The sequence below is a fragment of the Larus michahellis genome, chromosome 7 (genome assembly GCF_964199755.1).
Source record: "Larus michahellis chromosome 7, bLarMic1.1, whole genome shotgun sequence".
Classification (NCBI taxonomy): Eukaryota; Metazoa; Chordata; class Aves; order Charadriiformes; family Laridae; genus Larus; species Larus michahellis.
The window spans coordinates 56,587,886-56,612,529 of NC_133902.1; positions in this window are offsets into that span (position 1 = coordinate 56,587,886).

Here is a 24,644-nt window from a genome sequence, read left to right on the forward strand (position 1 = left end):
CCTGTAGAGATCATCTAGTCCGACTCCCCTGCTCAAGCAGGATTGCCCAGAGCGCATCACTCAGCACTGCATCCAGGCAGGTCTTGAAAGTCTCCAGAGAAGGGGACTCCACAACCTCCCTGGGCAGCCTGTTCCAGGGCTCTGCCACCCTCGCTGTAAAGAAGTTTTTCCTCATATTTGATTGGAACTTCCTGTGTTCCAACTTGTGCCCGTTACCCCTCGTCCTGTTACTGGGAACCATTGAAAAGAGCCTGGCTCCATCCTCCTTAAACCCACCCTTTAGATACTTGTAAACATTAATCAGGTCTCCCCTCAGCCTTCTCTTCTCCAGGCTGAAGAGTCACAGCTCTCTCAGCCTTTCCTCATAAGGGAGATGCTCCAGTCCCTCAATCACCTTTGTTGCCCTCCGCTGGACTCTCTCCACTAGTCACTTGTCTCTCTTGAACTGGGGAGCCCAGAACTGGGCACAGTATTCCAGCTGTGGCCTCACCAGTGCAGAGCAGAGGGGGAGAATGACCTTCCTTTACCTGCTGGCCACACTCTCCCTTATGCAGCCCAGAATTCCGTTTGTCTTCTTGGCAACAAGGGTGCATTGCTGGCTCATGGATAATTTACTGTCTACCAAGACCCCCAGATCCTTTTCTTCAGAGCTGCTTTCCAGCAGGTCCACCCCTAACCTATACTGGTGCCTGACATTCTTCCTCCCCAGGTGCAGGACCCTGCACTTGTCCTTGTTGAACCTCATTAGGTTCTTCTCTGCCCAGCTCCCCAGCCTGTCTAGGTCACGCTGGATGGCAGCACGGCCCTCCGGAGTGTCAGCCACCCCTCCCAGTTTGGTATCATCAGTGATGACTCCCCTCGTCCAGGTCGTTGATGAATATGTTAAACAATACTCATCCAAGTATTGACCCCGGGGGCCCACCACTGGTTACAGGCCTCCAACTCGACCCTGCTCCACTAATCACAACCCTGAATTTCAGCTTGCTTCATTTATCCATGGGGTGTGGGGGGGGGAGAGTGGTGAGCTGCCTTTTTTTTGTTTTGTTTTGTTATGACTTGATGAGCAGTGTTTTAATCAAGGTGTCTCCTTATACGCTATATCCACGTCCCGATGTGTAACGCTATGATGCAAATTTATTCTGGAAGATAGTAATAAAAACGAACGTTGGCAATGTTTGTGGACAGTGAGCACTGGATCTCCAGCTAATCAGGTTATTTCAGACCAGTTAAGCACATTTCTGAATCCAATTTTTGTTTGCATTGGCTTGCGTGTTTATTGTAAGATACTCTGTGATGCCTTCATGACGTTGGAGAGTTTTGGAAGGAGTGGATAATTGACCTGTTGTGCGAACAACACATCCGTTCACTAAATCAAATTAGAAAAGGCTGCTTAATCTATAACTTTTACTACATGAAGACATCAAGGAAGGGAACGTTTCTGACTTGTAAAGAAAAAGTTGAACTATTGAAATGTTTTAAGCTTTGTGTAAATATGTAGAATAACTTCGTATGGCATATTTTGTTAGCGAAATAGTCCTCCCTTCATTAAAAGGGCTTTGCTAGAAAGGAGAAAGGCAGAGGGCAAAATTTGCTAGGCATTTTAATTATCCCAAGTTTTCCATGAAGTTTCTCATCTTGTGGTGTGAGTGTTTTCTTTAATAACCTCCCAAATACCTGTAAGGTTTGAAAGCGGTGAAACTCCCTGTAGGGTTACAGAAATCCATTCCAGTCTCACCTTTGGAAGTGAAAGGTCAGCGCGAAAACATTGACTTTTCATGCATGCCGTAACTGAGACTTTTGCCTCGTTGTTACTGTTTCTTGCTTTTGAACGCACGCGCGCACCCACTTACACCTCCCAGTTTTCCATGGTGGTTGAACGCTCCTGCTTAAGGTGGAAAGCCCTCGTAGATGTTTGTTGTGACAAGGGAAGTCGTCTTGGGGGAAGAGATTGGTGCTTTCAAAGGTGTCTGCAGCATTGAGCACCTGAGGGTGGTGTATTCACAACAGCTTCAGACTTTGCAGTTCTGGACCTGTTGAGTTTCCAGCAGAAGCCAAGGACGGAGGGGACTTCATTTTTGAAAACTGGATTGCAAGTACCTAGGGTTGGATGTGTACAGTAAAGAAAAACCTAGCCCTTAACTTTCATATACATATTTCCTAGGCTATAAAAAGGAGCAACTGTGTCGTTTTTTTTTTTTTTTTTAAAAAGAGTATTTCTTACTCTTCGAAATACTTGGTTGAAAGGTACTGCTTAATTGTGAAATACTGGGCGATTCCTGAAAATTCAGGGCTGTGGGAGTGTCGCTGCCCGTTATCTGGCTAATCTGGGCATATCGTCACACTGTTCTTTTAATAGGTGTATTTGTGAAGCCGGAATAAGGCTTGCGTGATCGCTTGTGATGATACACGATACCCGGTTTCACAGCAAACCGTGACACTAAAGGATTGAAAAAAATTTTTTTTTTCGGAGTTATACTAAGATTCTCACGAATCGTCCTTTTGTCTGCCCCCAAAATGTGGGTGCCATTGCCTCGGTGCCGAACACTGCTGCGACTGTGTAGTCTCTGTTTCTCTAGGAGAAGACAGAAACCATCTGGTCTGAAACACAGCCCCCTTTGAAAATACATATCCTATTATGTTCGCTCTGAAGCAGTGTGAGCAGCTATGCCTCTGAAGAGGAGATGGTATCTTAATATGTAGAAAACTTTTTAAATCTCTCTTTTTTTTTTTTTTTTTTTTTTTTTTTCCTGGGGGGATGGGGAGAAATGTCGAGAATTGTTTTATTATTATTTTTTGGTCCCGAATCTGCCTTGTAAAAGAAATTGCTCTCAAAGAGACTGTGCAGAGTGTTGTGCTTGCGGGGCAACTTATTCCCTTGCCTTGCCAGGGGGGTGCGGTGGGTCCCCAATGATGCCCTGGGGACCATCCCCAGGGTGGGGGAGGGACCCCATCCCTTCCCGGCCTCCAGTTTGGCCCCTTTCTCTTTTCGTCTGTGCCAAGCGGCTTGGGTGCAGGAGGGCAGCAGGCTGTGTGGCTTCTGGCCACCTGTACGCTCTTCCTCTTTCTCTCCCTCCTCCTCCCCACCATAACTCACGAGGTCCTCGTTGCTCGTGTCCGTTTTGCCTCTCTTATCACAAAAGCCCCTGTGCTGCAAGAGACCTGGCCCAGGGCGTCTTCCGCAGCCCCGCGCTTTGAGGAAAGGTCAAACAGGCAACTAATCTGATTTGGTTTCTATTCAGTCCTTGCAACTCCTTCGGCGAGAAAAGGAAGCTGGGGGGTGGGGGTGGGGGGTGAGGCGAGGGGAAGGTCCACGGACCCCGTGTGATGCTGCAGTAAGCCCTGGCGCTTCTCTGGCGGGGAAGTTTTCACTTCTGACTTACAACGTTGAGTAAAGAATTACATTCGCTTTAACTTCCCCTCCCCGCCACCTTCTCCTGACGGGCATTCCTGACTAGCTGGTTTAAAATAAATAAAAACAATTGGTGTGCTCTTAACTCCCCTCTTAACAAGACAGCGAGCCAAATGGCTGTGCAAAGGTTGCTAAATGCAAATTTAGCGATATAATTAGGCCTTCGCTATTGTTTTTCACTTTTAAAAAAGCCTAGGCTATTTTTCTCTTTGTTTTCCACTTTTAAAAAAGCCTAGGTTACTTTTTTTCTTTTTAACTCTTATTTGCCTTTTCGAAAGGTGCAGGGTTTTTTCTTGGCTTCTGTAACAGGTCTTCTGACGATAGCGGATTTCTGAGTTCGGTTTGGTAGATTGGTGGCCGTGCTGCTCGGGAAGCTGATGTTCTCAGCTGTGCAGAGCTTAAAAAACAAAACAAAACAAAACAAAAAAAACACACCACACAAACCCAACCCCGACAAGCACAACAAGTCACAACCCCTCATTTTGAGTCCTTCATTTGGTTATGACAGGCAGCTCAAGAGCCGCACTCGCGTTTCTTCCCTCTGAGGATGTGAAGTGCACGCAGCCGGCAACGTACGCGAGGTAACCATTATGTTTAAGTCAACACAAGAACACGCTAGGAATGTTGCTGATGCTTTAAGAATGCGTCCAATTAATTTAAAAGTAGTTCTGTGGGTATTATTTGCTAAGCTAATCCTGAAAGCAATTGCAGTTTCCTTTTTAAAAGGAGATAAAAACAAAGCAGAGATGCTCTGTTTAGGTGGGAGAGCTGCCTGATTTCCAGGGCAGGTAAGGTAGATTAATAACAGACCACTCATAAGAAGGTTTCAGATCTTACTGTCAGAGGGTAATAATTAATGATCAAATGTTAATGGAGATGCTGGGCTGTTGATGCCATTAATTCAGCTCAGTGGAGCCAGTCCTGCCCAGGACCTGCCACAGCTGTCACTGCATTCGCTTAATTATTCCAGCGCCTTCAGGCTCTTTTTCCCTTTTTCCTGCGAACTGCAGGACAGTATGTTTTCACTGAAGCAGAATTATGAAGGACGCCCCGATTCCCGGACGCTGCCCGGCCGGCTCCACGCGCAGACCTACAGGCAACAAAAGGCGACCACAAAGTTAAACAAATAACCTCTGTCCCTCCCCTCCACGAAGTCCGGTTTTATTCCGAAAGAAGCGGGACAGTTAAAAATAGCTGGGAAGGAGCTCAGGATGGGAGGACTGGGGGGGGTGAGCATCATTGCCTGGGTGCATCATCGACATCAAGGATCCCCACCGGGCTTGGGGGTATGAAGTGCCGGTCCATACTGGTCGTTAATTTATATATTTCTACATGCTGGTAAGTCGTCCCTACCAGTTTAGACGTTCCTACCTGCTGGTAGGAAATTTCGAGGACTGTCACGATGAAGCATCAGCCAGTTCTTGGTTGGAGATGGGCGTTAAATAGGGCAAGACTAACAAAAAAGCCAGTGAAGTCTAAAAATATAAAGATTACTAATCCTCAAAGCAACAGAGGATCGCAGGCTAAGGACGAAAACTTGATTGGTTAAAAGGACGTTATCATCCGACTTTAGGATAGAGAAACTGGAGTTTTCCATGTTTAACTCTGCGCAGTCCTGCTGAAACCTGGGGAAAATCCTAACCCAATCTTCTAAGCAAGTCTTTTTTTAACTTCTTGGCTCTTTTTCGCATGTGAAAACCGGTATTTCTCCCAATTCTTCTAAAAGGGCATGCTAGTTATTTCAATCGCCCTGCCTTTACCACCCCCATGCCTCTCCCCCCTCCCCCCAAAAAAAAAACCAAAAAGAAAGGGTTTTTTTTTTTTTCCTTTAATTTCCAGTTCTGAGGAGTGCTCCGTTTTAAAATCAGTCCAGTGTGTCTTGAGCTGCGAGGCTGGAATGCTCCTTGACTCGCTTCCAAACTGAAGTGCTTAAAAAAATGCGAAGCACTACAACAATTTTAAATCACTCTATACACTGCACATGGTGATTTAAAATAATTGAAGCTCTTCAAATTTTTATATGCCCTTGAATTTGGAAGTGATCAAGGTTCTGAGCATGTGCAGTACACAATGATTTAAAATTATTAGAGCTCTTCAAATTTATCATAAGTGTTTCAGCTTGAAAGTGATAGGGAATCTGGACTTCAGCAGTGTAAAGTGATTTAAAATTATCAGAGCACTACAGACGTTTTATAGGTGCTTTAATTTGGAACTGATCTCGGTTCTGGACTATAGCAACGTATAGCGTATTACTTTTAAAATCATTGAAGCGGTTTCATATTTTTCCAAACCGGTTTTCTTAAAGTCAAACATCTTTAATAATTTTAAAGTGCATTATGTTGCAAGCGGACCCCTTTTAATAGAATATTTTACACTTCGTAATGATAGCAGAAACGATTGCAGTCGGGCTGCAATTTGCTTCTCTGACTTTTTTTTTTTATTTTTTTTATTTTTAAAGGAATCAGGCATTCCCATAGGGATGCTCTTGGCTTCACCTTTTCCAACACATCTGCTGTCAACGACGTGCAAACCTCAGGCTGGAGATTCGCACAAGACCTCTGTGCCCACAGCCCAGGAGGAGCACGGGTTCTGCCCACGTGTGCGCAGATTAGGTAATAGCGGGTGCAAGTAGGTATTTAGCCACGTAGTTGCCCCACTTCGGGGTGCAAATGCCCATCTGCTGGTCCTAATTTCACCGGGACAATTCTGGTGTGCATCTCGGTGATTCCTTCTCAAATATTTTAGGACACTTTAAGGAAATAAGGATAAAATATTCTTGTGTGACAGATAAAAGCTGAAATGCCAAAGCAGGACGTTTTCTTAGGAATTATTACTGAATTCAATGAGATCGTGGAGTGGGGACTATGCTATTACCTAAAAGCAACCTATTCTTATAAGCAAGCTTATTCTTTCAAAGTAAAAATAGCCCCTAAAATATATTTAAAATTGTGTTTGGGGCTGTAAGTATAAGGTTTAAATGCCTGGTAGAGTATACTTAAACATCCCCATATGTTTGGTCCTGAAGTTTTTGTGTGATACTTTTAAATGATTTATAGCTGTATTTATGCTGGAGCTGAGTCTTTGGTGCTGGAATGAAGATAGGCTTTATGGTTACATCCATTTTTCACCTCTGAATCCTGCAGGACATGGGCTGTGCGTTATGAGGATGAAGCCTCCTACGATATTCTCGTAGACTTGCCTGAACTTTTTCTTATGTGCAAATTAGGAAGCCAAAAGCCCAGGTATGGGCAACTGGATTTCAGGTGAAGTTCACGCTTATGCAAGTGACTTATTTTTTTTTTCTTTTCTTTGGGATAGCTCTTGGCAGCATTTCTGAAGATACTTGTTGTGAGGGTCATGAATATGGTTCAGACTCTGAAGGACAAATCCTCTGTTTTTAACGTAGGTGACTTGCTAGGTGCCTGCTGACCTCCAGCGTCGCGAGGCTGCCAGGGGTTGACAGTCTGGAGGGATTCGGTACTGTCTAGATCTTCTCATAGTTCTTGTCTCTGATCTTAAGAAGATGTATCGCACAGCGGGTTACTATCCGGAAGCCTTGTTTGTGAGGATGCAGTAGATATTTCCAGAAACTAGAGCATGCTGTGTCTGAGCCAGGGACTAACACAGTTAATGAGCGCTGTGACTTGAGCGTGATGAGCGCTCACCAAATGGTCCTTGTCCTCCTTTTCCTGTCTGATAAATATTGCCTGATTTTTATTTAAGGCTACGGTCAAAGAGTTAAAATCGCAGTGTTTTCTCACTGACTTTCCATTCTTGGCAAATATTTTAGTTTTGATTAAAGGGGAAGGGGGCGGGAGGGGAAGTAGATTAAATGAAAATTAACTTACAGAAAAGAACAACCTCCATTTGAATTAGAAATTTCTAACACATAAGAGTCATTTGACCTGTGCTCTACTTCTCCGACTCTCGAAGTCACTGTGAGAGTAGAAATTTAACAGGATTAGGAATAAAAGATTCTAATAATAGTAAGTATTTTACGTTTAGGATTATGATGGAAGATACCATCATTAACCTTAGCCCTAGGACTTGTTCTAACACCATTAACGTCCTGACCTAGAGCTTAACACCATCCTATTTTCCTTGGTTGGTGAAATACTTGGCTTTGTCTTAAATTTTCTTTTTCATATTAAAACAGCTAGTCTAACAGTTTGTGTTTGTTTAATGTTTTAAGGTCTTTCTCTTTTGATGTTTCTCCTTTGGGATAAGAAGCTTATGATGAGAAAGGGGGAACGGGTAGTCATCGTTTTCAGGTTTAGGCAAGGGATATTTAAATGCAGGAGGTTTAGCTAGGTGGCCTATTTCTGCTGCAGATCAATGGTGTTGAGCGCTTGACTGCCCTTTGTACTTTGAAAATCTCTTGCTAGATGCGTGAAGCCAGGAACACAAAACCCGTACATGGGCTGCAAAGTAAATTGCTTTGTATTAAAAAGTCCAGCGCGCTTGAAGTTTCCAAGACGTCGCGTTTGGGTTTGACTAACTATGGGTTTTGGAGCCAATCCAGCGTTTTGGGTGGGGTGTACTTCCATTCCAGTTTTGGCTTAATCTTGGGGCTAAAAGCCGAACGCAGTCGTGTAGACTCAAACTCTACCTGATCTGGTGCTACAGCCTCTTAATCTACTTTCAAGGGGTAAGAAAGTTGGGGGGTGTGTGCGCGAAGGGGAGCAGGGGAAGCCATAGTACTGTAACGCAGTGTATTCATCTGCTGCATTCTACAGCAGCTCTCGGGTATCGTTTCTGATTAAAAAATGAATTTTAACATCAGTAGTGTCATAGGGTGTCAGTAGGTAAAGGAAATGGTTTGAGAAGGCTGCGTAATTTATATTCTCTCACTATTTGAGCATTTTGAAACAACACATTTAAGAAAAGTTATTTACGATGTTCACTGTTATCAAGAAAATTTAACAGTCATATTGTAAAACAATTTTTGTACTTTTTTTGCCCAGTTACTGGATTTGACATAGCAGGACTATTAAGTCTCTCTCTGGCAGAAGGTGTTAGGATGACTTTAATGGCACCAAGCGCCAAGATTTTATTTCCTACCTGAAATGCGGTGATACAGAGCAGCATAGTGTCCTCTCTTCCTCACTTGTGGCAAGCGGTAGCTCAGAGATAAAAGGCACTCTTACAAGTTAAACCCGTCATACGTGATACGCTCAGTTTGGTCCCACGTTGTTATCTGTCATGGGCCACCTTCACAACAGCTTGACTCAGGCCAACTCAACTCATTTTTGAAGCAATATGAACTCCTGCACGTTAAGAACTTATCTCTGCACAGTGTCCTTTTCCTGATCTCTAGGAATTGCTACGAAGATTATTTTGTTAACCTCAAAATTATTAGCTGCATACTTTGGGCCTTTTCGTTGTTGGAGGGGGGAGGTTGACCCTCTTCTCCCCACTCTGTGAGTACAGCGATGACAGTCGCTGGAGCAGAATATTAACTCTTCAGGCATATAGTGCTGTGAATAATGTGTACTTTAAACTGGATCCTGCGTAGAACGGATACAAAAGGATTTTTTTAATGCACAAATCACCTTTAATGGAAATTGTCAAAAAATAGTGAAAACTCATCCCCTCCCCTCCTGCAGTCCTATTCCATTACGAGAAATTACAGTTTTTAAGAAACACAGAAAAGTGAGAAACTGTTGCAGCATAAAATGAACTATGATATATTGACACTGCAAATCCTTAATTAGGTGTTGTTTTTTTTAAAGTTGATGGAACTTAGATTTTTCTAATTCTTTTTTTTTTTCTCTGTTCAAATAACTTGATCTCTTCCTTTTCCAGTTGAAAGGGTGCCTTAGTTGGCCATTACTTTTTTTTTTAACAAAAATAGAGTCCTAAAATAATACGAGGTACATTATTTTTTTTTTATTTGCCGTGGTAACAGATTTGCACTTTTAATTTGACTGTGTTAAATGTTATGGAAGAAGCGGGTCATATTAGGGTGAACTGTCTTTATTGTTATCCTAATACGTTTAAAGGGAGACATTCAAGTCATACTAATTTGTGTGATAATAACACCCTCATCTGGGCGGTCCCAAGCCAAGGAAATCACTTCATCTCATTCATCCTTTTGCTGAGTTATATTACATGTATTACCGTGCATTAGTACCCCGTGTAAATTTGCCATCCTTTGAATGACAGTTTATTATAGTGGCACTGGCTAGTGCCTCATAGGTAGGGTTGTGTAGGCATCTTAAAGCAGGTTTTCTTCTTCAAAATATGCATATTTTTTGAATTTGAAGAACAGAAAGTAATTATCTGAAAATGGCAATTTCTCCACTGGGGGAAAATCTGTCAGGTGCTATTAAGAGGACTCCAAAGATTGGTGACAATTAGCTTTGTTTTCCGAGTTGAGCTCTGTTTCGAGTTGATCTCAGTTAGCCGCCAGTCATGTATGGTGGTTCGGGTTCCCCGAGCAAAGAGATTTGGGCGAGTGAAGAAATTCAGTCACTGGAGCCATTTTGGCTTCACCTTTTTGCACGGTGAATGAGCGTTTTCCTACGTGGATGGTGAGCAGCAGCTCCATCCTTGCACGTGTATGCTCAGGGTATGTATGGAGGCAAGTCGCTGAAGTTTCCCTTGAAATTCCATCCGAGTGAGGGTTTGGCCAGATGCGGCTTCCTAATGTACAGTAAAAATGGTGGAATGGTAACGGGCAGCACAGTGGGGATTCTGCTTGGGTGGCTGGAGGGAACTTCTGGCTGGAAATACCCACAGTTCAGGTAATCGTGGTGCTCCTGGAAGACTGCTACAGCTGTTGTGTTTCTGGCAGAGCGTTTCCACCTGGCTCAGCTCATAGACGGAATTATTGTGAGAAGAAGAGAGCATATTTTACTCATTTTGGTTTGCGGTGGGTTTTATTTCTTTTTTTTCCCCCCAATTTGATCTTTCGTCACTGAAAATTTCCAAGGACGCCTGCCATTCTGTTTCCATGGGAAACTCCAAATCAGTTCTGTAGGTTAATCTAGTAAAAACAAACAAAATCATGTAAAAAACAAACAAACAAAAACCCTAACCCCCTTCACACCCTGGAGGCTTAACTTTTAACAAGTGATCCTCCAGAGAATATATATCAAATTATGCTTTGGTGGAATTTTACTTAAGTTGGTGACTGTTTTATAAAGGCTGTTGCCATACAGTGCTATTTTAAGACTCTTCCAGAGGCTCTGCATCATGTCCTAGGCTAAGAACATTTTAAATACATGCTTAAAAGATAGAAAGCCACTGAATTCACTGATTAAAGTACTTATGAAGTTTAACATGAAAAGAATTTCAAATGTAGCTTAGAAAATAGCAAGTATTTTTTTTTTTATTCAAATAAACCGAACATATTGGTTCAGGGAAGTCCCAGTCTCTTAAAAGTCCTAAATCTATATGAGAATGAGAAATCCAAGTTAAAAAGCACTGATTACTGGACTAACTACATGTTGGGCCTTATGATCTGGGTTATAGGGAGCATATCCGTGGCTGGTTGGAGACGCAAAGTTGTGCATTTGGAGGCCCTGAGGTGCAAGAAGAACCAGTGTAGCGATACTGATGCAGTGAGGTTTCTTGGGGACAGAAGCTTCTGCCCACACTACACCAAAAGCCACGTTTCTAGAGTTCCCCTATGAACGTGCTGAGCTTTTTCCCGTTTTTTTTCTTTTTTTTTTTTTCCTTTTTAAAAAAAAATAATTAAACAAAAGTTCTTGTCTTACAAGAGCCTGGCCCGAGTGGGTAAGTGCAGAGGGGAGCGGAGGGTAAGCCAGTCGTGCCCGACGTTGTTCCTGCTGTGCCTCGTGGGCTTCACGTCTCTGCCTGGCTCCTCTGTGTATGCGTGCCGCACCGCAAAAAGTCTACGAACAAGCTACGGATGGAGCATTTGCCTCTCGAATTTTTGTGCTTTTGTTGATTTGTCGCATAAATGTTATATAAATGTAGCTTTTTGTGTGTTAATATTACATACTGTGGAGGTGCTCGCAGTCCCCTCAGTATTCAGAAGCTCTATTTAAAAATTAACTACAGAGCAGGTTCCACCATTTTATGGCATTACCTGGTTTAACGTGAGCACATGAATTATTAATTGTCTGTCTTGTTAAGTACCAGATCAGGGGCTGTTGCTGTAGATGAGGGAGGAAAAAAACATGCAGTGTAAAAAGTACTCTGCCAAGCAGTTGGAAAATAAAAAATAAAACAAACTCAAAACTCGACGTGAAGTGTGAGCCACGGGTGGTGGCTTCTTGTGAGACGGTGGGAACTTTCCTCAACCTGCTTGGGCCGTCCTTGCCGAGGTGCTCATCAAATAAAAATCACAGAACACTGCATTTTCACAAACTTACCTGGACGATGAGAAATCTGAGCTGAATAATTCATGTTTAACAAATGCTATGAAGGTCTGTGGACTATTTTTCTGACCTATCTGTAGAAATGACTTCATTCCAGCACGGTCCGTTGACGGTGGTTAGAACTGCCTTTGCTAACAGCTACAGTGCTTAGTGCTCATCACGGTCTCTCCCTTGAATGGGGGTGAGGGGCTCGGTTTTCCTGTCACATGGTAGCAGTGCCTGGAAAACAGACGGATACCCACCTCTCTTCTCAAAGAAAGCATTCTACAACATGAAGCAATCTTTTTTACTTTTTGTGCCTCGAGATTTGTTGTTTTGGAGGAACAGAAATCAGCCCAAAATTCAAGAAATAAAAGGACGCTGAAATAATTTTATAATCAGATTCTTTCTTGGACAGATTCAAATTGTGGCCGTAAGATGAATGAATGAGTGTATTACAAAACTACTGCACTTCGGTACTAGAGGTGGAGAAATCCAGTGGTTTATGAGTAGCAGAATCCTTGATACATACTGGAAAACGCTGGGCATTTCTACTTTTTCTCATGATGCTTTAAGAGGTGCCGACGATGACTTTCTGCTTTCTGAAAATGAAAGGCCAGCGTCGCTCCGGGAAGTTAAATACATTTTAAGATTTTGCAAAACCTGAAGTTAAAAAGCCCCGTTTTGCACAATCGTATTGGTACATTTGACTTGGGCAAATATTTGCTTAAAGACCTGTTGGGAGTAGTGGAGTTCAGAGATAAGTGAAAAGTGTTTCCTGAAGGGTCGTTCCCCGTCACTCCTCAGTTCAGCCGCTGTCCTGTCCCTGTATCTTCTGTTCACCAAACGCTTTTACTAATTAGTGCCTGTGTACTCAAATGCCTAGAGAATTGTTTCTCTCCATGACGGCAACGTTACTTGCCTGGGTTTGTCTGCTGTCATACCAGCTTTCTCTCTTCCACATCCCCCCTCCTTGGTTTTCTTTTTTCAATGTTTTTGTGGTTTGGGTTGCAGCCCGCAGTCTGCTGTATTTGCTCATCAGCTACCTGGGAGACGGGGTGTAGCTGTTTTGTCTTTTGTGAAAGGCAGGAAAATAGCGAGGTCAAGGAATTAACTCTTTTTCTCAATAATCTAATACACATAATAGTTGTTGTGTTGGGTTTTGGTGTTTTTTGTGTGGTGCTTTATTTTTTTTTTTTTTTCCCTCAAGCTTTCTTCCCTGTTTGACCCATAATTTTCTCGTGGAGAAGGTTCATTTTTCCTTCTCCCTAATTATCCTTGACCTACAGCTCATGAAGGGGGCTCCTGATTGTCCAGCTGATTTCAAACCTCAGTGAGTGTGGAGTAATACGTCATTCCCAGTGAGCTGGAACAAACAAGGCCATTCTCTATATCCCCACATGAAATTCTGTGTTTAAATCACACCATATGAAACCTATATCTCAGCGAGGTCTTCAGGCTGTGGCAGTACACAACTGCAAACTCCCATAGAGGACCGAAGCGTCCCACAAAATGTGGCAAATTTCCCACAAAGTCCTGCAAATTGCAGCAAAATTCCTGGGAAAAGAGACAGGAAATGATTTTTCCTGCCTGGGGAGAGCTGTTGTAGAGGTCTGAGCTGCAGGTTCCCACAAATGTTGGAGGAAAAATACATTTTTTTAATATTGCACTATGGAATACATCTCTTTTCCTATTTCACACTTAGGGGAAAGCACTAAAAAAATTTAGTAAGTGTTATAATGTTACTTTCCGCTGGTGTGATATGGCAAACACCACAGGTATATGTATTAGCACAGTATAATACAGGGATGCTGGATAACGTGACTGCTGCCGAACGTACACTCCTGTTTCACCTACAACTTGTCGACTCCCTAAAGTGGCAGCACTTGAACCGCTGCCATTTCAAATATTAGTAGAAAGCCACATATTCTTTCATGCTTCGGTTATAAAGGGAGTATATAAATTATTTAATTGGGAGAAAGTATTGCATTAATATATTTACACTTCTAATGCATTTACAGAAACATGCTCCTCCCTAGCGAGAACAGTAAAAGATTGGTGTAAAGTTGCAGCGGAGACACGACTGCGGATTGCAAGGAGTTATATGCAGAGAAGGAGCTCCTTTTCATCCTCTCGTAGAAGGTGGTTGCCTCATTTTTCCGAGCGAGATACAGCTGCCTGCTCTACCCTTGCTGGAGCTCTGCCAGAGCTGAGTTTTCCCTCAAGAAACATGTGGTTGTTATACATCCGTCTATTTTGCCTCGCTGCTCCCTTCATCTCAAGGGCAACTGCTCTCTACAGATCACTTGTCCTGTCCCAAACTGAGTTTGGGATAATTGCCCCACCGGTGCGATGTGTCTTCATCTGACTGCCAATGTCAACTCAAAGGAATGCATTTTCCTAAAAGTCTTCTAATTTAAGCATACTGAAGCTTTTGCACTAGTCTAGTTAACTTGTGATCTGCTTAGGCTTATGTTTCACAGGTACAGCTAGAAGTCTGAAATATTTAAAACCATATGCCTGTTTGCCTCAAAGAAGAGGCCCTGTTTTTTAAATTTCATTTAATCCTTTCTGGATTTACACTTTAAGGCAATGGATTCTCAGCCGCTGTAAAAGCGCTGAAATTAGAGTCCAGATTAACCACAGAATTTAAGAGTAGTGTCAACACTGAGAGTGGTTTTGAATGAGATGTGGGTGTTTATTAGGAATGCTCTGGTGCACAAAACCCACTCCCGAGCCGGATAGAGACTGAGTTAAAGGAGTGAGCCAAAAGGATCAGGGAATACTGTAGGCTTGTGTCCATCCAGTGCCTGCAGTCGCAGTTTAGGTGCTGGAACAGAAATGTGAATAGAATAGGCCACTCTGGGTAGACAAGATGTTGGTGTTGTCCGTAATCTTCTATGGAGCCCGTGGAGTAACCTAGCGATGTGAGCGTGGCCGGCAGGAAGAGTGACCTCTTTTGGGTGGGCTTTCCCACCTTCCTATGATTGCAGCTCATGGATTTCCAGAGATAAACCTATACCTTTAATGAAATGTATCGAGCTGCTCCTGGCACAAGGGTTTGGTAAAAAGGAACCGGTACATCTGTTTAATCAGGAAATGTTTCTTAGATCTAGGTTAGCAATTTGGATCAAAGCTGGGAAAGAGGAGATTAAGGGAGAGAGGGTTGGTGAAGACCAGCCTGGTTTATATGGCACTTGGCTCTGTCTCGGTCAGGACAGGTTTCATGTCCTGAGCCAGCGGGGTAGGAGTGGAGCCCACCACTGAGCTACTGTGGATTAGCAAAACTGCTCTGTCAGGATTTGGAGAAGGCTGCTGGTCTCCTCTTATACTTTCTCCTGCATTCCTTCTTCAGTTCTTTACTTTTTTTTTTTTTTGTAGCTGGGCGTGGGGAGGTAAATGAGAAACTTGTTTCATACACGCTGCTGGCTGTAGAGAAACAACTCCATCTTTAAATGACCTCCAGGCAGAATAAGCTCACCTTCACCAAAATGGAACTCTGCTTTTGTTGCTGAAGTTAGTGCTTGTTGTGAGAAACACAGGCTCAAACACCCTTTGAGTGTGGACTCGCTGCGTGCCATCGGACAGCGTAGGCTTCACTTGCTGCCTTGACCTAGAGTTGCGTGTTTGACAAAGTGCATTTCTGTTAATACTTAAACTATGAGGGGACCTGCCAACAGCTCTCTGCAATTTTATTGCTTTCATTATTTTAATCACCCCCATATAGTACCAAAAAAAGTATACATGTATTTACTAAAAATATTCATGAAAAATCCTCCTTGTGGGGAGAAAAAAAAAAAAAAGAAACAAACCAAGAAAACCCTGTCTCCCAAGCCTGAAGTTAAGTGGAAATGCTTTTGATGCCGCCTTTTTAATAGAATAAAGATGTGCAGTAAAAGCGCAACAGGCATTATAACAGAATGACCCTCTGTCCATTTACTGTTACTAAGAGAGCAGCAGCCCTCGGCTCGCTCTTCTTAGCTTCCTGAAAGGTGTTACAGCTTTGCCTCAGAGGTCTCGTATCCAGGATAACAATGATTTACCTTATTTACTCGAGGCTGACCTACCCTTTAGTATACTGCTCCTTCACTTAGTCAGCTCGATGGGTGCCAGATATTGTTCTCCTGCAGGAAGTTCTTCCTGGAATTCTGCAGCAAACCAAAGGCTCAGGCAGTGGGAAAATGAAAATAAGGTCAACTTTCCCTTAGGACTAGAGAATACAAGAAATGCACTGACACCATTTGAGACCTCCTTCCCAGAAAAATAGAAGCCACAAATACAGCCAGATTCCACAAACTGATTCAAGTATGTAACCATTTCTTACCATCCCTCTTTCTTTTTTTCAAGATGAATTTCAACTAACCTGTGTTTAAAGTAAAGATAAAACCGGTTAATTTCTAGGAGAGATTTGTTCAGAGACTGCTGGCTCATTTTTTAATATGCAGAAATGTTAAGATGTATAGCCCAAACAAGCCTTTGCGAAAACAGGGGCACAGCAGATAACTTGGGGAAGGCGGAGTGGCAGTATTTATTTGTGCCATTAATCGCACTGTTAATCTAACTTCAAATAAGCAAACATTCCCGGTAGGTCTCAGCTAACGTCCTCCTGGTTGGCCGGCGAAAATGCGAAGCATCTCTGAGAAGGTCTGTAGTGTTGAGCAATGCTTAACATACATCGGTGACAGGACTGAGGCATGTGTATTTTTAGGTTATTAATAGTTCCTTTCACCCCACTTGGCCCCAGTTTCCAGAAATTATGAATCATAGTTTTTGATAAAACGGAAAAGAGCAACGGCGAAGAAAAAGATGTCCGTATTTCCTAGGAATTGTTGCTGAGCGTCAGTTTGTCAAACATGCCTCCTCTTCACATTTGTCTTCCCTTTCTGAAAAAGGGTCTGGAGAAAGGCTTGGGTCTGCTTTTTAAGATACAGAGATTACTGACAAATTACAGACCAGTGATAAAAAAAGAGCTGATGATGAGGACAGGAATACTGTTGAGCTCAGGCAATAAAAAGTGACAGAGCTGAAAAGTTACCAAGGAATGTTTCAGAGAAACAAAGGATGTGGTCTTAGGGTCTCTAGAGAGCGCAGTTATTTTATTATATTCTGTTCCTATTATCACTTTCATTTTGTTCCAGGGAGATTTTCAGCAACTTGAGAAACAGATTTTTGGGGCCAGCTATCCCTCAGATATGGGCACACAACTCCCCTTGGCTTTAGTTGGAGCTCTGTGTAGGCATCTGAGGGCACCACGTTGCCTTTGGTGGGTGGCCTTCTGCAGCCGTCACAGCCTCCAGATAGACACCCGCACAAACGCAAGCATCCAAAAGCGGCTGCTTTAACCTCTCATTAACGTGAAAGGCTCTTAAGGCAACGGGGATATGTTAGTTAGGAAGTATTGAGGAAAAAAAGATTATATATTCTGAGGCTGCTTTTATCCCCTTTGCATCATAATCATAACTTATTTTTTTTTTTTTATTCATTGAACCAGCAAGCACACGCAGTCACTGTAAAACAACCACTAGATCCCATGTGAGGTACCGTTTCATTTTTACGGTAAATTTCCTGTTTTATGGATTCCTTTCTGAAAAACTCCTCACGGTATTCTGCAAAGAATAAGAACTTTTCTTTAAAACGTAAGAGATTGCTGCCCTGTTAATAGTATTTTGCCTTTTTTTTTTTTATTTTTTTACTTTGTCTTTATCTTTGGTTTCACTGATTGCTGTTATTACTTCTTAAATGTTTTATTTCTATTTTACATGCTTCTCATTAGGGTTGCTATTTTAGGGTCTTCTTGAAATATATATTTTATTGCATTCAGCTAATTACATAGAACTTCTTCAGATGTGAGAATGCATCTTATTTACAAAACCCCCCTCTGATCAGGCAGTAGTTAAAATACATGTACAGGATATTACAATTTGAAGTGTGCAAGGCATTTGTGTTTTAATTAAATCTTAGAGGAGAAACTTGTTCACATGAATTACTGGCTGGATTTTTAGCAGGTTGTATAAATGGTGACAAATTACATCTTTGTATTCAGGAAGAGTGTGGAGTTACTTGGTGAAAACCACTACATATGTTAAATCTTTTTAGTGTCTGCTATAAATATTAAAGATATGTGGGTATGAAATTGTATGAGTGCAAACGACCCAAGAGTAATTAAAATACTTGATCTGCTTCTGTTTGGTACCAAAAAAAAAAAGTCTGATTTTCAGACTATCTTTAAAACAAAAAAAAAAGGGAGGAGAAGAGAAGAAATATCTATTATTAGTTGTAGCTTCTTCTTACAGCATCAATATTTATGGTGCGATGGGGCAGGGCGGATAAGGTTCAAAGCAGTTAAGGAAAATCCTAAAGGGCAGCGCTTGGTTCATACCCTGGTTTACGTGGTGCGATACCTGAGACGCCTTCCCCGTGAATGTAGATTTATTCTACCGTGTGTTTTGGTGTCTGTTTATTCTATATATCTCTCCACGTTCAAGATACTTCGTATCTACTCCATTCTATGCAAGAATCCGTCTTGCTGGAAACATTTGAAATGCTCCACCTCCAGTAAGAGATGCTCCTGAAGGTGGGTCTTGCAGGTGATATGTCAATGTTTTGGGGCTGTGAAGGTCAGCAATATCCTATTTACTTGAACCAGAGCTTTGAAAAACTATGTATTTCCCACCAAAAAATGATTGCGTGTCCATGCACTTGGTGTAGCTAGAGAAATTAAAACTGCTGGCAGGAAACTGGCTTTGCGAAAATGAAGAGGTTTTACATTCAGTGAAATCTGCAGAGGAGACTGCGTAATTACTGGTGAACCTCTCATGCTTGCAAAAATACCCTAATATGTCTGTCTAGAGTACAAGTGCTCATCTTCAAAAATGACACCTCTATTAAATTAACTTGTTTCTGCCAGCCTCTTGTTTACTTAAGGCTGCTTTCACTGTTTCATAAAATGCCAATAATGGAGATGACTTACGTCATCTCCTTTGACATGTGCTCTTTGATGTGTTTTTATCCCGTATGCACACGAAAGGATTTAGGTCTTGTGATTAGCTTGAAAGACTTGAGTTTTCTGCCTTTTGCTTGCAAGTTTCGACCTCCAGTTTCAACGGTGCTGGATATTTTCAGTGGTAAGTTGAAAAGAAATGCAGCAGCAGGTACCTACTTTCTGGGAACTCGGTCTATGTGTGTACGTGTACATGCACCTATAGATGGATAAAGATATGTATTTACAAAATATACATATAAAAATCTGCTTTTAGTTTGTCTAACCAAGGGGGTGGTGATATTACCCTTACAGATGTCCCTAAAGATTAATTTAATCCCTACCAAGCCGTTAGAGGTCTTCAGACAAAAAGTGATATGAATGTTCTTAACAAATGAAACGGAGATTAAAGGTTTCATTTTTAGGCATGAATTCAACAAGAATTTCCACTGGAAAACTTTTATGGGAGTTGTTCCCAGGGTTTTTTGGACATCTTTGGGCAGCAAAACCCTCTTGCTTTAACTAGCAAAAACTCTTACTTTTTCTGAGGTACTGCAAGCCCCGTGTGCAGAGTTAGCTGCGTGAACGTGGAAATTTGCTTTGCTTACAATACGTTATTTTTCTAATCTCAGTCTGCTGTCTCAGTTTCTTCAAACTTCCTCTATTCTGATGGCAGGCTTTTAGTGATGACTAAAATTTTAAGCTAATGCTTTTTTCTGGGTCTTATGAAATCTTAGGTGGTGTGGCGGAGATTGTCGTTGTTGTTATAATGATGAATACCCCAAAATCTTTAAAGATGAAATAAAAAGTCAGTGTCTTTTCTAGTTAACGTAAGTGTCCTCACCTTGAGGGGAAAAGTGTTTGCCAAAATACATATAGTGCTTCAATAGGGTATCTCCTTCCATGGGCAGCGGAGGGAGGGCTGCAGCTACCACGTGCACACCCGACATGACCGTAAGGATTAGAGGACAGAAGAACTTTTTGACTGTAGAAGGCACTGAACTAGTCCCAACAGCAGAGGTTTCCTCCCTGGTTTGCTTTTCCTTTTTAACGTATTGATTAATTTGTTCTTGTACGCCCACCTAGTGACTCTTGTACCTTTTGCATCTGATAACGTAATCAGCGCTCTTCTCCTGCGTGTTTTCAGCAAGATTTCTTCTCTTCCCCTATTTAGCAGTGTTTCCCCTTGTTCAGAAGGCGCATTAAGGAGAAAAGTGCGTTTTCCACTTAAGCATTATCTCGGGAGCCTACTGTGCCTCTGAAATTCAAACTCCAGCACTCAGCAATAACTTTAGGAGAAAAAACAGGGGGTGTTTAAAGTTGGGAAGAGCTACTAACCCTGCAGCTTCTGATGTGCTGGTTCTCCAGGTGTGGTGGCGTGAGGTGGTTTTAAAACACAGACAAATTACTTCTAAGCATTCCCATAGTGATTTCCACGGCTCAAATGAGTCGCTTGACTTTGTGCTTCTCTGCTTTCTGGTTTTGAGCGTTTGCAGCCAATTTTGGCAGAGCCCCTCTCCTACGCTGGCTCCTCTGCGAGCATCTCACTCCAGGCATCATGCAGAGGAAGGGGAAAAAAAAAAATAAAATCGGTGCCTGGTTTTGTTTGTTGTGGTTTGGGCCCCGCTGCTGCTCGCACTTAGCCCAGGCGTGAGGTTCATCGCTTTTTGTGCGCCGGGAGAAAGGAAGCTGCCGCCGTGGGGAAATCCGGGAGCTTCCTCTTCCTGCTGGTCAACTTCTTTCTTCCCGGGGTTGGCCTCTTTCCCAATGGGCTGCTCAAAGCCCAAAGCTCACTGGCTGAAATCCTGGCCTAATTAAAACCCATGCCAAACCTCCCATCGACTTCAAGGCTCTCGCCCAGCCCGTTGTCGCGTCCAACGGTCGTCTCGCTCCATTGTTTATGGGATTGTTCCGATGGGTTTTCAAGGGTGATGCTCAAGCAGCTCCCAGCTCTCCTCCCCTGCGGACAGGCAGACGGCTCCAAACTGAGTTCATCATCAGGCAGCATTTTATCAGTTTTAGCACAATATCTTTGTAAATGAGGCCAAAACAAGACCCAGATCCTCCACAGTTCCTTCATAGCTGCAGCCTGGAAGTGTGAATTCTTCTGGTTTGGTTTTGTTTTGGTTTGTTTTTTTTTGCTGATGCAGAGTGACTGGGAGATCCCTGTGCGACGCCTCCCGCAATGTAATTATGCACGTGCAGAATTTGGTGATGGGGATACATTAGAGAGCCAGCGGAAATGGCAAGAGGACATCCAAGGAAAGGGTTTAGTCCATAAACTACAAGTTGTCCCTTTGATAGACCAAAAAAACCCCAACCCAGCTCTCCAGCGATAATGTGCAGGGGCAATGTTCATGCTGTTGTAAGAATATATTTTTCAGTCTCTGGAGATGTTGATGTGAAAAGCAGTTAAAAAGCAGCTTTAAGAAATTAATTATTAATAACTGAAGAAGTCTTTATTTGGGGTTGATAGAGCACCTTTTTTTTTTTTTGTATTTCCCCCAGGTTTCCCAATATATTAAGGTTGGGGTTTTTTGTTTTGCTTTCTTATTTTAAGGAAAAGGGGCTTTTCATTGGGTTAAGCCATTTACTTGAACTTGTTTGGTGCCGTTTGCTATAAAACAGAAGGCAAATATAAACATAAACCAAATGATTATGCAAGCTAAAAGAATCCCAAAATAAAATATTCAGACTCGATTTGCAAGTGGCTCGCTCTGTGGTCCCTCTGACCTCAAACACAACAGAAAAACACATTATTGAAAACCGCTAAAAAGTAAATAGCGCTCTTGGCTAGCAATGGCGAAGGACTCGATCCTGCCCATGCCCTGAGCATCTCTGCTGGCCTCCGCCGGTCCCTCGCCAGGTCGTCTCCCCAACGCATCCCACATGCTTGGCCGTGCTGCTCCTGCCCCGCCGCCGCTCCAGGAAAAGGATTCGTAAACCACTTTGGAAATATTTACTTTTAGTTCAAGCCCTTAGTGTTTGTTTTTACGGTTCTTCTAGCAGAGAATTCAAGAGCACGTAGATGCGGATGAGGTTATTGGATGCGAAGGGTTTGAACCGCGTCATGAGAGCCGTTGGGTGCCGAGCCAGGTACGCGGGATGTTGCCGAAGGAACCGTGGCCAGATCCTGCCTTCCTCCAGGGTGCGGATCTCCTACGGACTTTGACATGTGGTGGCGCAGACTACCAGCACATTGAAGAACTGGTGTGCCCTTTGGTTTCTGTGTTAGAAAAGCATGAAATCTCCTTAATTTGTCATTTACTTTTGGTACTACAGGATGGATCTGCTAATGCCAGAGCTTTTGTTTTGCAGAGTGATTTTTTTAAACCTCGTAATGCAGCAAAGGAGACTGTGCAGCATACAGGAATCCTCCTGGAAACATTCTTATCTCCTCTAAAAAAAAAAAAAAAAAAGGCAAGTGAGAGAAATTATTTCATAGATTTAATAAACAGTTCAAAGTCTCCTGCAGGACTTCTCCTACTATGCATGTTTTTCATTGCTCTTTAATGAGTAAATGACCCGTTAATGTGCATAAGAACATATCAGAAGCACATGGCAGTGAAGAAGCTTGGGTGGTAGTAGATTTGATCAAAGATTTTCAAATCTGACCCCAAGTATTTGATGAAGAAGATTAACATGGAGACAATTTACCAAACAAATACAGCATTAAGAGCCAAGAGACAGGCTAAGGGAATTGAAGGCTCCAGATTGCCCACATAAAGAATATCGTTAAACATAAAGAAAACAAAGCCAGGACAAATGTCTGGGATGTGGAGTCCCATGGAACAGGACTTCTGCTGCCGATTGATTCTTTTTTTTTTTTAATGCTATTTTTAATATGGCATGTAAGATTTTTTTTTTTTTTCTCCCAAATAATAATAATAATGAAAAAAGTTGTGCCTGTGACCTGGGTTCTAACAGTGTTACTCTAAGCGTTTAAAAAAGCTTTCTGGAGCAGAATTGGTTAATTAGTGCTTTGTGTTACACTGTGTTACATATGACCCAACCAGAGATAAAAAGGTTTAAAGGTCTCTTGTAACCCTGCAATGCCATTTGTAACACAAAAATAACCCCCTTTCATTACTGGCATGCCACTGTAGCAGGCAGGTTATTTTTTCCCTTCGCTGCAATGAGGGCAGCTTTCGCATCAGAAGAATTCTTGGCAAATTAATGCGCTACCTCTTGGGCTAATTAAATTAGAAAGGATCAAAAATACAGAGCAGCTTTTGTGGTGGACACAATGTTGTGCTTCATGCATCTTGCTCAGAGAGGAATTTCTGCCATTTAGCCCCTTTTTGCCTCTAGCAGCGTTCTGGACTCTCTAACACAGTCAAGTTCCTAATTTGCCTCAATGAGAGAGAATTATTAACTGATAATAAGAAAAGGAGCATTCACAGCTCCAGGCTGGGCTGTGTGGAAAAGGGTGAGCTACACAGCACCTGAAGCGCATGCAATTTTTATTAATTCCTGCCTAAAACAACGCATTCAGGAGTAAAATTGCTGTGCAAATGACAAAAACAATTATAATTTTGATTCTTTGGTTCTGAAAATATGAACTGCTTTATCTCAAATATGGCTAGATTAAACTAGTAATAAGTTCACCTCTCCTTGAGTCTCCACTGAGCCTTGTTGGTAGTGGCAAGTGCGTTTCATTGGGAAGTTGGTTCCACTTAAATCGATTGTTCTTGTCGCAAGAAATATTTTTGAAGGCACGAGATGCACTTGGTTTTTTTTTTTTGGTTTTTTTTTCTTTTTCATTTAAGCTAGCGACGTAAATGGGTAAAACTGCTTTTACCCATTGCAAACAGCAAATGTGCTGTTTAGAGAGAATGTTCTATACAATAAGAGGTATTAAACTGTACCTTGGATAATGTAAACTGATGAAGCAAGGATGTGCAGAGATGGATGTTGGCTTATATAGGCGCTTTTTTTTTTTTTTCCTCGACTGAAAGACATTTCTTGTTAGCGCAGAGATATGTTTTCTAACAGACATCATTGCCGGAGTCGGACAGGACTGTGCTCCTCTTCGAAATGCAATTAATGGACACGACCGACCAGGCACAGGGGGCCTTACTCTGCCTGCACTTAGGCAGGGGAAACGTTGATTAAAGCTAATGGGAGTTGGCTGGACAGGGAAAAGAGGACGAAGGCCCTGCATGTAAACCTTAAAAATAATTCTTTGCCCAAGAACCCCTAAACTTTTTCTGCTTTCAAGATATTCAAACCTCTGCTGTTTTTTTCCTATGCGGATACTGACCATAGTATTTTTGGCCTACTGGTTCCGCTCAGTGCCGTACTGGAGTCTACTGGACTTTCAAGTACCATCTGTGCCTGCTTTATTTTTTATTTCAACCATGCAGGCTTTTACATGTGTCTGAAAGAAAAGGAAAAAGAAAATAATAATAATTAAAAAAAAAAAATTCAAAGATCTTGAAATAGTAAGGAGAGCGTGTATGTAAGTTACAGCAGCCCCAGGGTAACAACGTCTTGTTTGCTAATGATTCACGTGGAGTTTGTGACTAGACAGACTTGTATTTTCTTTTCTTTCTCAGAGAAGTAAAACTACACTGTTGAAATAGCTTGTGTTTCATTGGCACACTCAGCATCTTCTCAATTTTTTATTTTTTCTTTTTTTGGTATATGTTTAATTTGGAGGGGAAAAAAAAAAAGCGTCTTAGTAACAGCTGAAAATCTGGAGGTTTGGGTAATTTTGTGCAAACAGTAGAAACGTGTACCAGCGTGCGGCACGCGCGTTTTGTGTGACTCGCGGTGGCAGGTTCTCTCTGCGTTTACATCAAATAACGCCCGGAGGAGGCCCTGGCGAGCCCCTGCGCAGGGTAACCGCCCGCCTGTGGAGGCGGTCCCTGCCCTGAACAATTGGAATCTAAATAGATGGGGAAGGGGAAAAAAGTTAGAGGGAAAG